General features: G+C 48.3%; 1 protein-coding gene across 5 annotated transcripts in view; it reads right to left on the bottom strand.

Moving 5' to 3' along the window:
- The window catches only part of PAK4 (p21 (RAC1) activated kinase 4), an 85,296-nt gene extending 69,762 nt beyond the window's left edge, over positions 1–15,534 (bottom strand). For 3 of the 5 annotated variants that reach the window (XM_083753796.1, XM_083753792.1, XM_083753797.1), the window contains exon 1: positions 15,407–15,534. The gene's annotated coding sequence lies outside the window, so the exon portion shown is untranslated. Of the gene's footprint in view, positions 1–9,244; positions 9,267–14,489; positions 14,554–15,406 lie in introns of those variants that run through there. The other 2 variants (XM_083753794.1, XM_083753795.1) reach the window with 2 other exon arrangements.
- Positions 15,535–15,980: the final 446 nt, after the last annotated feature.

The raw sequence follows: 15,980 nt of genomic DNA, 5'->3' as shown, positions 1-15,980 counted from the left end.
CCGCTGGTCCAGTTAAGTCTGCATTGTCTACACAGCACCTGGCATCAGCAGTCCAGGGTTTCAGACAGGAGCCTGACCCAGCCCTGCTGGAAAATGTTGAGGGTGGAAGCCGGGATCTTCTGCCAGTGAGCAATGGTCCAGGGAGGAATATTTGAAGACAAGGAAAATATGCAAGGAAAAGTCACTCTCCCCCCGCCCCTTACAGGGGTTTACTGTTTTGCTTTGAACGGCCAAAGAGGTGGTCAGAAGGCGCCTTGTGGGGGCAAAGACAGTCTGAGTGGTGTCTGAATAGCAGACCTCCCTGTAGGAGGCCCATCTAGGCCACCCTGTGCACTCCCCAGAGGAAAGGGAAGATGTGGATGTTTAAGGAATCACAATCCTCAGCAGATTCCTCCCACCTCCTCCAGAAATCCCAGTTGCGACGGGCCTTTTAAAAGGGGGTGTCCTTTCCCCATTTTGCACAACGCCCTCAGGTGCAGAACCATAAATGTCACAGGACTTGTGGCGGCAGCAGCGCTTCCGCAAGCGATTACTATTTGGTGGTAATTAAGCTGCTAGTTGATTGAGCAAGACCCTTAATTAGCTCTTTACATCGTTACCAAAATTACAGCATATTTTCCCTGCTAAAAACACACACGTGGGATGGGAGGGAAGGAGAGTTTGGTGGAACTCACAGCAATTGCTACTAATCTTCATTAGCGGGATGCATACACATTACTTAAAAATATCTAAGTGAGTCTAAGGGGAAGGTTCTGCTGCTAAACAACTCCTCCCTTTCCTCACTTGTTGCTCATCTCAACCACAATGGCGCTGGGACAACTTCTCCACTAAAGAATGGCACCTCCCCACTACAGAAAATCTAGGAAGTGTCAGCTCTCCCCTATTTTCCTCTGTAAAGTAGGTGTCAATATATATTTAAAAGATGCAGCCTAATTCTTGAGCATCTTCTCTCTCCCCCATCCCACAAAGCTCTGCAAGTCTCAGCCAACTCCTGTAGAATGACTTAAAGGCAGATCTGTAGGGAAATGGATGAATCTAATTGATTTATCAAGCTTTTCTCTCTCTCTGTGTGTGTGTGTGTGTGTGTTTTGTGCTAGTTTAACTAAGATTCGTTTTATTAATCACATCCTTTCCTTTCTGTGACACATCATTCCATCTTGCTTGCTTCAGAGCCAGGAACTAAGATACCAGCTATTTATAATGCGAATAATTTAAAACTAATTCCTACCCATTAAAGTAATTCCTGACAATTGCCTTGTCATTTTCACTCTAAATACTCCGAGTTCCCTCCTGCAAGGCTGGCTATGTCAGAGAGAGTCTGCCAGAATTTGCTCATTCAAACATGTCCCCAACATTCAAAACCCTCATTACTTTTCAAAGCACAATGTAAACAAAGGAAGGGAAACACAGAAACGAGGCAACAACTGAACCATCTCAAGCACAGGAAAATTCCTAGGAACTCTGTGCACTCCAGCAGTGGATTAGCATGAAGCTGAGAGCGAGGACGTTTCTGGAATTTCCAGAGACTTCCTAGATATCTGGATTAAGAGCAAGAGGTGCAAACAAGCAGCACTATTAGGACCACACACAATTCACAAGTTTATATTGTATATATAGTAAAAGCTATGGTTTTCCCAGTAGTGATGTATGGAAGTGAAAGCTGGACCATCAAGAAGGCCGATCACCGAAGAATGGATGCTTTTGAATTCTGGTGCTGGAGGAGACTCTTGAGAGTCCCATGGACTGCAAGAAGATCAAACCTCTCCATTCTGAAGGAAATCAGCCCTGAGTGCTCACTGGAAGGACAGATCCTGAAGCTGAGGCTCCAAGACTTTGGCCACCTCATGAGAAGAGAAGACTCCCTGGAAAAGACCCTGATGTTGGGAAAGATGGAGGGCACAAGGAGAAGGGGACGACAGAGGATGAGATAGTTGGACAGTGTTCTTGAAGCTACCAGCATGAGTTTGACACAATTGCGGGAGGCAATGGAAGACAGGAGTGCTTGGCGTGCTCTGGTCCATGGGGTCACAAAGAGGCGGACACGACTAAACAACTAAACAACAACGACAACATACCGTATATCCCAATCTTCTCCTCTAATGAGCTCAAGGTGGCGTACACAATTCTGCCCCATCTCATTTAATCCCCACCTTGTGAGGTAGGTTAGGCTGAGAAGCAGCGACTGGCCTAAGGTCACACCCAATGAGTGTCATGGCCGAATGGGGCTGGATTTGAACCATGGTCTCCCAGATCCTAGTCCAACCACTGTACCAAACTGGCCCTTTGGTTCACTTGCATATGCAGCTCACTCATGTGTGAGGCTCTTGCCCTGGGCCTAACCATGAAGCCACACACCTGGAAGAGGTACCTTGCTTCGGCGATTGGGCCTCTGCTCTTCTCTTTCTCCACCGGACTCAAAAATTACATTTAACAGGCTGACAGATTACACACCTCTCCCTGTCGGACTCCCATCAGCAAGATGAGACAATCGTTGCATTCCACCCCGTGCCTGTATGCAGATAGCACCACATAGGAGAATAAAGTTTCCCAAACACTTGTCTTTGGTTTTCTGGGGCAAAGCCAAGGAGAAAAGGTCAAGGATGTAGCAATGCTGGCAAGTTCACCATGGGCACGCAGACCTCTGTGGCAGGAACGTGAAAGGGGGCAGGGGAGGCAACTGGCATGGTAAAATAAACGAGGAACCTGAAGATATATGCAGCAGACTAATCACATGAGAGGGGCGCTGTGGGTTAAACCACTGTGCTGCTTGGGTTTGCCGATTGAAAGGTCGGCTGTTCGAATCCCCGCGACGGGGTGAGCTCCCGTTGTTTGGTCCCTGCTCCTGCCAACCTAGCAGTTCAAAAGCACACAGTGCAAGTAGATAAATAGGTACCGCTCCGGCGGGAAGGTAAACGTCGTTTCCATGCGCTGCTCTGGTTCGCCAGAAGCGGCTTAGTCATGCTGGCTACATGACCCGGAGGCTGGACGCCGGCTCCCTCGGCCTGTAAAGCGAGATGAGCACCGCAACCCCAGAGTCGTTCACGACTAGACTTAACTGTCATGGGTCCCTTTACCTTTACCTTTAATCACATGAGAGGGAGGTTTGAGCTTCCTTTTCCTCTGCAGTTCCTGGGCTTAAGTGTGCATCTCTCAGAGGCTATCGGCTCGAAGGGCAGGAGTCCCCCGCTCTGCAGCATTTTATTTCCAAGAGCAGCTTGCACAAGAGATGTTGCTTCAATCACTGGTGAAGTGGAGGAGGGGAAATGCAGAGAAGTGCAGATCCTTCTGGGCGTTTATCTTCAGCGGTTGCTGAACAACTCCAGGCACGCCTGGAAGAAGCGGACCATTTGGATCCCTTCCAGTCGGGATTCAGGCCTCATCATGGGACTGAAACTGCCTTGGTCGCACTGGTCGATGATCTCCGGCGGGCTAGGGACAAAGGTGAGAGCTGTTTCCTAGTTCTGCTGGATCTCTCAGCGGCGTTTGATACCATCGACCATAACATCCTTCTGGACCGTCTTGAGGGGCTGGGAGCTGGGGGCACTGTCCTACAGTGGTTCCGCTCCTTCCTCCTGGGCCGTGTTCAGAAAGTGGTGGGGGGGATGAGTGTTCAGACCCCTGGGCTCTCACTTGTGGGGTGCCTCAGGGTTCTGTCCTCTCCCCCATGCTTTTCAACATTTACATGCAGCCACTGGGAGAGATCATCAGGAGGTTTGGGCTGGGTGTTCATCAGTATGCGGATGATACCCAGCTCTACCTCTCTTTTAAATCAGAACCAGTGAAGGCGGTGAAGGTCCTGTGTGAGTGTCTGGAGGCGGTTGGAGGATGGATGGCGGCTAACAGATTGAGGCTGAATCCTGACAAGACAGAAGTACTGTTTTGGGGGGACAGGAGGCGGGCAGGTATGGAGGATTCTCTGGTCCTGAATGGGGTAACTGTGCCCCTGAAGGACCAGGTGCACAGCCTGAGAGTCATTTTGGACTCACAGCTGTCCATGGAGGCACAGGTCAAATCTGTGTCCAGGGCAGCTGTTTACCAGCTCCATCTGGTACGTACGGCGAGACCCTATCTGCCTGCGGACTGTCTCACCAGAGTGGTGCATGCTCTGGTTATCTCCCGCTTGGACTACTGCCATGCGCTCTACGTGGGGCTACTTTTGAAGGTGACCCGGAAACTACAACTAATCCAGAATGCAGCAGCTAGACTGGTGACTGGGAGCGGCCGCTGAGACCATATAACACTGGTCTTGAAAGACCTACATTGGCTCCCAGTACGTTTCCGAGCACAATTCAAAGTGTTGGTGCTGACCTTTAAAGCCCTAAACGGCCTCAGTCCAGTATACCTGAAGGAGCATCTCCACCCCCATCATTCTGCCCGGACGCTGAGGTCCAGCGCCCGAGGGCCTTCTGGCGGTTCCCTCATTGCGAGAAGCAAAGCTACAGGGAACCAGGCAGAGGGCCTTCTCGGTAGTGGCGCCTGCCCTGTGGAACGCCCTTCCAGCAGATGTCAAAGCGATAAACAACTATCTGACATTCAGAAGACATCTTAAGGCAGCCCTGCTCAGGGAAGTTTTTAATGTGTGATATTTTACTGTATTTTTGGTTTCTATGGAAGCCGCCCAGAGTGGCTGTGGAGGCCTAGCCAGATGGGCGGGGTATAAATAATAAATTATTATTATTATTATTATTATTATTATTATTATTATTATTATTATTATTATTAGAGCAGGAGCAGTGAACTCACCTGCACAAGCACTACAGTTACTGGGAAGCAAATAAAGAGATAATGAAACTTTCCAGTTTAATTGCGTGACAGACAGACAAATTAGCATAGAAGCAGCCTGAGAATGAAGACAACAATCACAAAGAGGTCTGGCCCATTCCTTTTATCTGATGCAGCTCCTAACTTCACATCAGCATTTCAAACAGTAGTAATTATTCGGAAGATGGTCTGCAATTCCAGTTAAAAACTAGAGACTGAAAGTCAGCTGGCTGAGTATCTTGTTGACCCGATTCAGCCAGAAGTCAACACCTCTGAGATCAGTGGTGCTCCCTCCCAGGGAATCACACTCAGGAATGCAGCTGTGCTGATTCTAATAAATTGGGCCTTCTGCTCAGTGCTCTTGCTCTGTGGGTGTAAGCAAAATAATAGATCAACACAGCTGTCTGTCTTTTTGGAATCTTCTTAAAGGAACGGAGGCTGCCCTGCGCTTCACCAGAACACCACAGCTATTTCAAGGAGCTAACTCAAAGGGTTAAAGAACAACAAGGTGAGGAATATGAGAAGGGTGGGATTATGGAAGTCTAAGGCCCTGAGAGCTGGGGGTTCCTGCCCCCCCTAATATCCTCTCTGCAGCAAGCCTAGTTCTGAAATCTCCCATTAAAGCCACATAAAGGGGGCAGGTGCCAGCAAAAAGCAGAGGTTTTCTTCCTTGGAGGAGAGCAAAGCAGCACAAAGATATTTTTCCCCCAATGCGGGTGCACAAATGCTGCTGCTGAGCTGTGTTTGGGACTTACGCAGCAGCCTGCCTCACTGGGCCCATACAAGAGAATTAGCTATCTGGGATTAGCCAAATCAGCAAAGCATTCAGAAATTGCCTCTCTTTTCTTTCCTGAATGAGTGTGTTCCCATTAAGCCTGGAGAGAAAAGGAGGGGGGGAGGGATGGAGGAAGAAGAGCACAGTTAAAGCAGCACACTTCCATCTTAACAATTATGGAAACCTTGGAGAAAAGCAAGGCCCAAATCCTGAGCAAAGCCTTGCGCAAGCTGGGAGAACTGCCGGGAGATATCGGCTGCACAAGGACGATGCATAGCGGTTGTTTTTTAAAAGCAGACTGCCTGACTCCACTTTGCAAATTCCTCCGTGCCAGAGAAAATCTGCTTTTATTAAGAGACGCAGGTGCAGTTGAACTCGAGGGCAAGAGGCAAGGTTGGGTAGCCAGGAAATTTCTTGCACAACAGCAACAAAAAAGTCATTCACGGTAGAAATGGGCAAGCCATTAACATTCCAGTGCTGCCCACACCATTGCGGGGCGGGTGGAGAGAGAGAGTCAGCAATGAGACCTTGGATTTGGGGGATCCATTCACAAAACCGCCTGATCCCCAATTGGCTTCAAGACCTACAGCATCTAGAAGACGAGGCTAGGGGTATGTAATCTATACAGTTCATTTAGTTAACTTAATAATATTTTCCTACCGCTTACCATTAGAAGAGAATTCTCAAAATGCATCCCAGCAGATCACAGAGCTCAAACCTGGCTGCCATGCTACTAGAGCCCGACACTGACTCAGTGCCATAATGGATGCTCAGAACAGACCTTCGAAATGCCCTGGAAGAGGAACCGCAACAAACCAGGCTAGAGAAGATCAGAGACGCACTAACAGGCAAAACTGGAGGCAGCGGACAAGTTCGCTGAGCAGGGGGGCAGAGCCCCACCACCACCCTGAACTTGCCCATTCTCCCAGCCCCTGAAAGCCCATGGAAAATAAATTACTCAAGAGTGTCAAAGGATAACTAGGCTCCCACCTGTAACACAGATCCGTTATGAGGAGGTGGGGCTTGGTCAAGCTTGCACAAGCACATCCAGCCTCCGTCTGCCTCAGACCTGCCTTGAGGTTTTACAAGCCATGTATGGACACTATCTGATTTTCAGAGGGAAGCTTCACTGGCTGCCTATTTGCTCCAGGATGTAATCTAATATGCAGGTTTTGAGCTTTGAAGTCCTAAATGGTTGGGGTCCTGAGTACCTTAGGAAGCACCTGCTCCCATACATCCCGCCCCGTTCTCTCAGATTGACAAGAGATACATTTGGGGTGGCTGGAAGAGGCAGGGACTCAACATATACAGTCGTGGTGCAACTCCATCTGCAGAGCCTGCTTCCCCAGGAAATCTTTCCTTGTTGTCCGTTCAACAGCTGGCAAAAACATTTCTTCTTTTTCAAGAATTCCTTCTGGCTGACTGTGCCCCGTTCTTAACTGCTGCTGCTGCTTCATATATCTGTCTTTGGCTTTTAGGATTATGTTGGTGTTTTGTGAATTTTTTATTACTGCTTTATTTCATTGCCGTGTTGCATGTCACTCCAAGTGCCGTTCTGGCAGAAAATGCAGCTTTAAATTGTTGGAAGTGCAGGCATACCAACAGACAGTCTAATGGATTCTCAGAGTACTTCCATTTTTAATCAATTCGGAGTTCGCTGCCTTAAAATTGCAGCCAGGCTACGTTTTTCTCCTGCAGTGTTAAGACAACAGGCTCCCCATCTGTCTTGTGTCTACTTCCCCTGCCCAATTATCACATTTCCACATGTCAGGCTATTTGCATCTGCAAGTCACCAAAGTAATGCCATTCAAGTTCAACATCACTCTAAATACATATATATACGAGCTAAAATTATTCCTAGACACCAGAAGTGGCTTTTTAAGGTGATAGAATTAAACTTAGGCACCTTGCAGCACAAGCCTTAAAAAAAAATAATTGAAGCTTCCAGGTATCAGATTTTGAGGTGCCTGGCTGTCCATACCACCACATTATCAATATGCATCCATGAAATTGTGAATAGCACAAAGGGCACAGGCAAGAGCCTTCCACCCTGTCCAGTCCATGAACACATCAAACTGTACACTGAACAGATGGGAGACTCCCCCCCCCTCGAGCATAGATGTTCAAAGAGACAGTCTTCCATATGTTCTTCAGGCACTCAAAATTAGAGCATAAGGCTCTGCAAAATAACGAGACTTCCAACTCAGATGTAAAAATATCTCTTCCTCCTCCCCCCCCCCCGTCTCTTCCTTTCCACTCAAAACCATGAAATTTTTCATTTGAAAGAAGACAAAAATCAAGTAGCAAGGTTTCAACACGAAGACTTTAAAAAAAAAAGCAGACTTTTTTTACATACAGGCTGCACTTGGTTACACCTACATTGGCTCCCAGTACGTTTCCGAGCACAATTCAAAGTGTTGGTGCTGACCTTTAAAGCCCTAAACAGCATCAGCCCAGTATACCTGAAGGAGCGCCTCCACCCCCATCGTTCTGCCTGGACACTGAGGTCCAGCTCCGAGGGCCTTCTGGCAGTTCCCTCACTGCGAGAAGCGAAGTTACAGGGAATCAGGCAGAGGGCCTTCTCGGTAGTGGTGCCTGCCCTGTGAAACACCCTCCCCCCCATCAGATGTCAAAGAAATAAACAACTATCTGACATTTAGAGGAAATCTGAAGGATCATAGGGCGGTTTACAGTACAAAACCACAAAAATGCATAGCAACAAACCAAACAATATCCCCCTTGATAATGACAGGTGCCAGGTAAGCGATGCCCCGGGGTCAAATTTTAGATCGTAAGCATCTCAGGGCAGGGACCTTTCTTCTTGGGCTCCCTACAACAATAAGCTATACATATAACAGTTGAAAATATTAAGTACAATTTTACACACAGAATTCATTAAGAGGGAAGCAAATGCTTCTGGTTTTAAAAAAATTAGATAAATTCATGGAGCAGAGGTCTCATCTACACCTAGTCAAGCATCATGTTACCCACAGTGGCCAGCCAGATCCCTGTGATAAGTAAGGCCTGAGAGCAACCTCAGCTCTTCCCACTTGGGATTCCCATCAAATGGGATTCAGAATCCTCCTACTCCTGGTGGTGGAGGCAGAACACAGCCATTGCGGATCCAGAAATTGGTCTAAACCCCTTTTAAAGCCATCCAACTTTCTGGCTGTGACTACACCTTGTGGCAGAAGATTCCATGTTTTTAATATTCAGCTTCCACATCAGATGGTCCTGGGCTCTGGTACTATGAGACAGATGAAAACTTCCTTTTCCCCTAGATAGACCATGCGTTATTTTATATCCTTTATCACTTTTCCTCCACACAAATTAAAAGACCCCCAACATTGGCACCTTATTCCCATGGGGAGGGGCTCCACCCCCTGTGACAACAAAGGAGACCCTCCTCATGCAGAGGCAATATACCACAGAATATACCACTTGCTTGTAAGTTTCTAGCCGGCCACTGCTAGGAGTTGGAAAGGTGGAGTAGACTGAACCATATTCTGATCAAGAATAGGCAAGGGGTTTGGTTCTGAAGTTACTCTAGAGATTGTAAGTAATGTGAAGGAGATTATGCGTTCAAGTATTTTAGTTGATATTTTAGAATGTAAAATGCTATTTTATTTATTGATTTGTTTTACCTTGTGGGCTTATAGCCGAATAAAGTATTATCTATCTATCTATCTATCTTCTGAAGTTACTCACTCCTAAGAACAAGCAGTGAAGCTCAAGCAGAATTTTTCATTCAAATCTTCATGGCCAATGCAAGCAGCATCTTTTAAAGAGAGGACATTGGGAGATATGGGGAAATGCAGTAGTACAGCAGGGAGTCTGAATGACCAGAACTTTGGGGTAATACTAGACAGGACCACCTTGTGCATAGCCAGGCCCCTCTCCTCCCACTGCCTACAAGCAGTCCGCTTCCTGAACTCAACAACGATGCTTCCGGAGTCTTATTTCCACAAGTCTTTTTATCCCCAGCCAGAGTTGTAAGAGGCAAAGAACAATATATTTATTCATCCAGCAGGTTTGTTCCGTTACCAGAAGTTGAGCATTTTCTTTAAAATGTTGCTGGGATTAGTTAATGTTTTCGCTGGCAAGAGAAAGCTGCTTCTTGGCTAGCTTTCAGGCCTTGTTTGGTGCTTCGTATTGAAAGCATTCTTTCGCGTTGCCAGAGTCAATCACATCTCTTCCCCCTCCAACCTTGCAGCTGGGGGTTTCCAGCAAATGGCAAATTTGTAGATACCCAGTAAGAATCACAGCTCAACCCCAGGGCTCTTTTGCCCCAGGGTTCATTAGACCCTGAGAATTCTAGTTTTCATCTTGTTTAAAGCAGCAAGTTTCTAGCCCTCACCATCTGTAGAGAGGCAACTCCAACAGCAAACATTTCAAAGCCAAATAATTCTCCGTCCCCCATGAAGAATTTGCAATTGTGCCACATGCCTTAGGGACTATTGCCAGCTTTACAAATGGTTTCATCTTCAGTCTCCCTGGGTTCTCCTTTGGTTGCTTCCTTGCTGAAAGATCCTCTCCTCCTTTGAAGTGGTTCCAAGCTAGTTATTATACACAACAGTGTCAGCTTGCCAGAAGGGGCCAAGAGCTACAGATCTGCTTTTTGCATCGGAGGGTTTGTCAATTTCGTGAAACATTTTGGGAGTGCTTTTGTATTTCTTCCATGATTAGTTATTATCATGGGGCATAACCCCCTGCAACAAACCTCTCTTTTGGTTGGCATGTCCAAGGGGTAAAAGAGGTTAAAATGAGCTGGAAGACAATCAACTCCTGGCAAGACTAGACTCGCTTTTACTACAGACCTAGACAAACACAATTTTGAGTCATCCATCTCGCATATATCATGGGACAATCAGTATCAGCCTCAGTTCTACTGGTGGATAGAAATCAGTTTCGTAGAGAAACCCAGTGACCTTGTGAAGAAAGAGCTACAATACACAGCACTCAGTCAAGCTACACGCCTGGGACATCCTGGGAGACCTTACTGGTGCAGGCAAGGGTTGTTCCCCCAATTAATTGGAGATAGCATCTGATCCATGACTGGGTAAACAAGCCTGCAGAAATGCATCTGATAAGGAGCTACCTGAACACACAGGCCGCCTCTTTATTCTGAGCAAGGGTTTATTGGGAGCAGATTTCTTCCATCACTTGCTCAGCTCACCAGGTCCAAGAGATTCCATGATAGATATTAGCAGTTAGTGTAGTGTACTAGCTTGGATCAGGAAAACCCCAAATCAGACTCCTCTTAAGCTGCCAGACAGAGAGGGTGGCCCTGGGCAAGTGACATTCTCTTGGCTAATCTATGTCACACTGTTGCTGCCAGGTTAAAACACCCCTTTTAAGCTGTTCTGAAAAACAAAGATACAAATATTGGTATCACACGGCTGACAAGTTACATTTCGGACATCATTTTAACTAATGTGGCTGGTGAAGGCCCACCAAGTCAAACTTGGCCCATAGGGGAGATAAGGATTTGGTCCTTGGGCCGGATCCTATTTTCCCAAGTCTGCTTCTCAAGTTACATTTCTGTAACCATGAGAACTAGAATTAAAACAATATACTGCTGTATGGAGTGTTCCTGTTGAGGGCCCTAACCAGCTATGCCCTGCTCCAGGATACTCCATTCCCTCGCCTCTAAGCAGTGAGCCAGCATCTCATGGCATTGAATACGCTCAGATCTTACTGGCTGTTTTGCCTCCTCTCCCTGCCCTTCATGTATTCCAAAGCCTTCTGGTACCTCCTTTTGCATGGATGGTGCCATTTTGGACACATAAGGACCAGCACTCAGAGATCTGAGTTTGCTATTATTGCATTATGTTACAGTAATGGATTCTCCAGGTGCCTGTGAACCGCATACAAACACTTGAAGAAGTGAATGTGGCTTGTGGGCTGCTGTAGGAAATCCTAAACAACCAAAAGAGGAATCTCTCCACTTCAAAGAAGAAAAAAAGCTTTTGCAGATGATACAGGAACACCCCCATCCCAAACCAAATTAGCTCTGTCACAAGCCAAAAGATTAGATAAGGACCTCCTGGATTTGCTGCACTCCCAGCCTGGAAATTTTACAATGGCTGTCCCGCAACTGTGGAACATCCCCAGGGCTGCACATTTGGCAAAGAGAAGCCTGCTTGCTGGTGTCTGTAACTACAACAACACAACACACTCGCTCGGAGTGTTGCTGCAGAGCTTTGATCGTCACACCAGATGTATTAATTGCCCTTCCTAAGTGAATTACAAGCCAGCGCTCTGTCCATTTGGACGAGATGTATCAATCAGAAGAAGCAACTCTGCCAAGAGAAAAGCCTCCGGAAGCACGTCCACCAATCAATATGCTTTTAGAGAAAGGCGATACTTTTCAAGCACGTCCACCAAAGGGGGCTGGTCGGCACCCTCCTTCATAAACAGAAACGTCTCTGGGTGGGCAGAGGCCAAGCCTTGCTTCACTTTTAAATTTTCACTTGCATTTCACTTCCCAGCAATTAGAGGCATTTCCACTCTAGCTAATTGAAGGAGATTTAGAAATCGCTTGTTGGAGACATCTGCTCAATGGACGATAGGAAAAAGGGGTCAGTTCATGCAAGCTCCATCCCAAGAGATTACAGCCACTCTGGCAGAAGTGCCCCCCTGCATTCCGCCCCACCCAATGAAACGAGCGAAGAAGTGTTATGGATAAGGTTCCGTTTCGTCTCGCAATAAGCTGTGTTGCAATGCCACAGCCCAAACTGCTGCTTTTTCAAGTGGCATTCCTTCCCACGTGAAATGTCCTTTGCCCCCCTGCCGACCAACCTTCAGGCTATGATGGGCTCTCCAAACACCACTCTGGCTAGTTCATGGGTAGGCAAGCTAAGGCCCGGGGGCAGGATCCGGCCCAATCACCTTCTCAATCCGGCCTGCGGACGTTCCGGGAATCAGCGTGTTTTTACATGAGTACTGTAGAATGTGTCCTTTTATTTAAAATGCATCTCTGGGTTATTTGTGGGGCCTGCCTGGTGTTTTTACATGAACACAATCTGTGCTTTTATTTAAAATGCATCTCTGGGTTATTTGTGGGGCATAGGAATTTGTTCTTCCCCCCCCCCCCTTCAAAATATAGTCCGGCCTCCCACAAGGTCTGAGGGACAGTGGACTGGCCCCCTGCTGAAAAAGTTGCTGACCCCTGGGCTAGTTGATACATTCACTCAATTTGGATACGCAGCTCATAATAACCACAGGCAGCTTTTTGGACAGTAGTTATTTGTCTCCGTTGACAAGGGTTTCTGTTGCAGGACAGCCTTTGAAACGGCAGAAGGCCAATCCTGCCGAGTAGCAGAAGGGTGTTTTACCATTTTCAGCGGCAGAAAACTGTTGGCACATTATTTCAGGCTCAATAAATACAGACTGATCATTTCCGTGAGTACAAAACATATGCTGTTTATGGAATAAAGAATGAGGGAGAATCTGGAACGTGCCAAACTCTTATAAGCCACATGCCACGCTTCCTTGCTCCTGCCCCCTTGACCCTTCATGCCCACACTACTTCATAAACAGCCACCTTTACCTGCTTCCATTATTTCTTCGGATGCATAGCCTGTTCTGTCACAAAGGTCTAATGGCAAGAAACTAGAGAACGACCGTGTGGTCTAGTTGACAAGAGTGCCGGTTTGGGACCTGGGAGGCCAGGGTTCCAATATCCCATTCAACCACAAAGCACACTTGGTGATCTTGAAGGCCAGTCACTGCCTCTCAGCCTAACCTACCTCACAGGGTTGTTGTGGGGGTTGAAGGGGGAGGGGGAGAACAATGTACACCACTTAGAGCCCCTTGGAGAAAATTCACCCCAAGTCAACCCATAATAAGAGAGTTTCATAACTGAGGTGGGGTGGGGGGAGACAGAAGACAGTCATTGTGACTTGTCCACCCTTAGGCCACCCCAAGCAGCCCCCGCTTCATCTCCCCTCTAGCAGCTAATGCAGCCATCCCTACAATATTCTGTGTTTGGGTTGTGGGGGCATTGTTTTGTCTGTCATTACGTTGTGTATTTTTGTGTTTTTTGTATTGTAAACCATCCTGCGACCCCTCAGATGAAGGGTGGTATTGAAATTAAATAAAGAAAAAGAGACCCCTTTCCCTATAGGGAGCAGCTCATGTGTTAAGGTCCTCAGCCGAGATTGCCAGAGGTTGGGTTGGCACGGGGCAAGGACTTTTTAGCTGCAGCACTGCACCTGGACAACACCTCTCCACACTCGCAGGTGTGTGGTGTGGCCCCTTCACTGCAGGCCTGTCATCAAGACAATGTCCTCTTCTTTTTTAGGATGGCCCTTGGGGCCTTGCCTCCTGCCTCTCTCAGGTGGTGGTGTTCCCCCCGCCCCCCCCCCAATATACATTGATGACGAAATGGCTTCACTGCAGTTCCTTCTTTCCCATTGCATTTTATCGTATTATGAACATGGGCTTAACATTCAGCTTCAGCTGGAAAAGGCAGCTAACGAATGCCACAAACGAGTCAGTAGAACCCTCCCCTCGTCCCCATCCCCCCAGGATCCCCCATTGCACCCTCTTTCTCCGCCAAGGACAACACCCCCCCACACACTGAATTCCAACCCAGCGATCTTCACCCAACACACACATTCTGCTGCTTCTCACAAATCCCCCTACCACAAATCCCAGCCCAGCCCCTTAGTACCCCTCAAACCCCGCTGCTCTTCCACTCCCCAGAAAGAACCAGTGCTGGCTTAGTGGTTAGAGCGTCAGACCTGGGAGAGACCAGGGTTCAAATCCCACCCCCCAGCCATGAAGCTCACGGGGGGGGGGTGACCCATCAGCTTATTCTCCTCCCATCCTACCTTGGAGGGTTACTGTGAGGATAAAATAGGGGATGGGGGAGCAGAGAGCTACATATCCCACCTGGAGCAGGCGGTGGGATGTGAATGGCTGCTACTATTATGACTGGATTTCTTACCTGTCCTTTACCTACACCGGGTGCATGGCTTAGCTGAGACCTGGAAGAGACCAGGGTTCAAATCCTCACCCAGCCATGAAACTCACAGAGTGGGGGGGGGGGCATCCGCTTATCCTCCTCCCATCCTACCTTGGAGGGTTATTGTGAGGATAAAATGGGGGGGGGGGGCAACTTGAGCTCCTTGGACCAGAGGGTGGGATGCGAATGGCTGCTACTATTATGACTGCATTTCTTACCAGTCCTTTGCCTACATAGGGTGCATGGTGTAGTTGAGACCTGGAAGAGACCAGGGTTCAAATCCTGACCCAGCCATGAAACTCACAGAGTGGGGGGGGGGGCATCCGTTTATCCTCCTCCCATCCTACCTTGGAGGGTTATTGTGAGGATAAAATGGGGGGGGGGGCAACTTGAGCTCGTTGGACCAGAGGGTGGGATGCGAATGGCTGCTACTATTATGACTGCATTTCTTACCTGTCCTTTGCCTACATAGGGTGCATGGTGTAGCTAAGACCTGGAAGAGACCAGGGTTCAAATCCCCACCCAGCCATGAAGCTCAGGGGGTGGGGGGGAGGGTTTTTGACCTTGGGGGGGGGCGCTTACCTGTCCTTTACCTACACAGGGTGCATGGCGTAGCTAAGACCTGGGGATGGGGGGGGAGAGAGAGAGAGACCAGGGTTCAAATCCTGACACCCTTCCCCACTTCAGCCCTGGCGCCCCCTCACTCACTCACTCACCTCGCAGGGAGGGCTGTGGCGAGGATAAAAACGGGGAGGAGGATTTGAACCCCGTCCCGGTGGGGGGGGGGCGAGAAGAGAGGGGGAATCTCGATAAATGAACCCCGCCAACAACAACCCCGCAAGGTGGGCCACCCCCGAGAACACTCCCCCCGCTCACCCGCTTCCTTCCCCGCTGCCTGCCTTCTCTCTCGCTCGCTCTCGGCTCCGCGCTGCGGCCTCCTCGTCCTCCTCCTCCTCGCCGCCTCCCGGTTCCTCTCAGGGCGCCCCTCGCCGCGCCGCCGCCGCCATCTTGGGAGCCGGCCCAGCCGAAACCAGGCAACATCCGGGCACAAGCCCGCTCTCCCGCCGTCGCCACGGCAACAGCCGGGGAGGCTTCCGATTGGCGGCGCTCCTGGGGGGGGTGTGGCCCAGCAGCACGGGGAGCGAGGGGAGGGGGAGGGAGGGGGAGGATCCCGCGCGCCTATTGGCTGCCTCAAGGATTGATTGACGGGGAGAGGAGAAGGGAGGGGTAGGAGGGAAATCACCCTAACTGTACATACATTGATATTATTATTATCATTATTGTTGTTGTTAGTATTGCTGTTGTTATTGTGATTCACATCGATAATACTGATTTAAAATCCGGCAATATGAAATAATTGTGGATATATTAATATATAAATAATCCAATCATTAATCTATGTAATGATTAGTATAAAATAATTATACTCATGAATATATTAATGTAATTAACCTAATCACGCATATCGACGGT

The sequence above is a fragment of the Podarcis gaigeae genome (genome assembly GCF_964106915.1).
Source record: "Podarcis gaigeae genome assembly, chromosome: 8".
Classification (NCBI taxonomy): domain Eukaryota; kingdom Metazoa; phylum Chordata; class Lepidosauria; order Squamata; family Lacertidae; genus Podarcis; species Podarcis gaigeae.
Note: the sequence above shows the minus strand (reverse complement) of the source record. Positions and strands in the feature narration are given on the sequence as shown.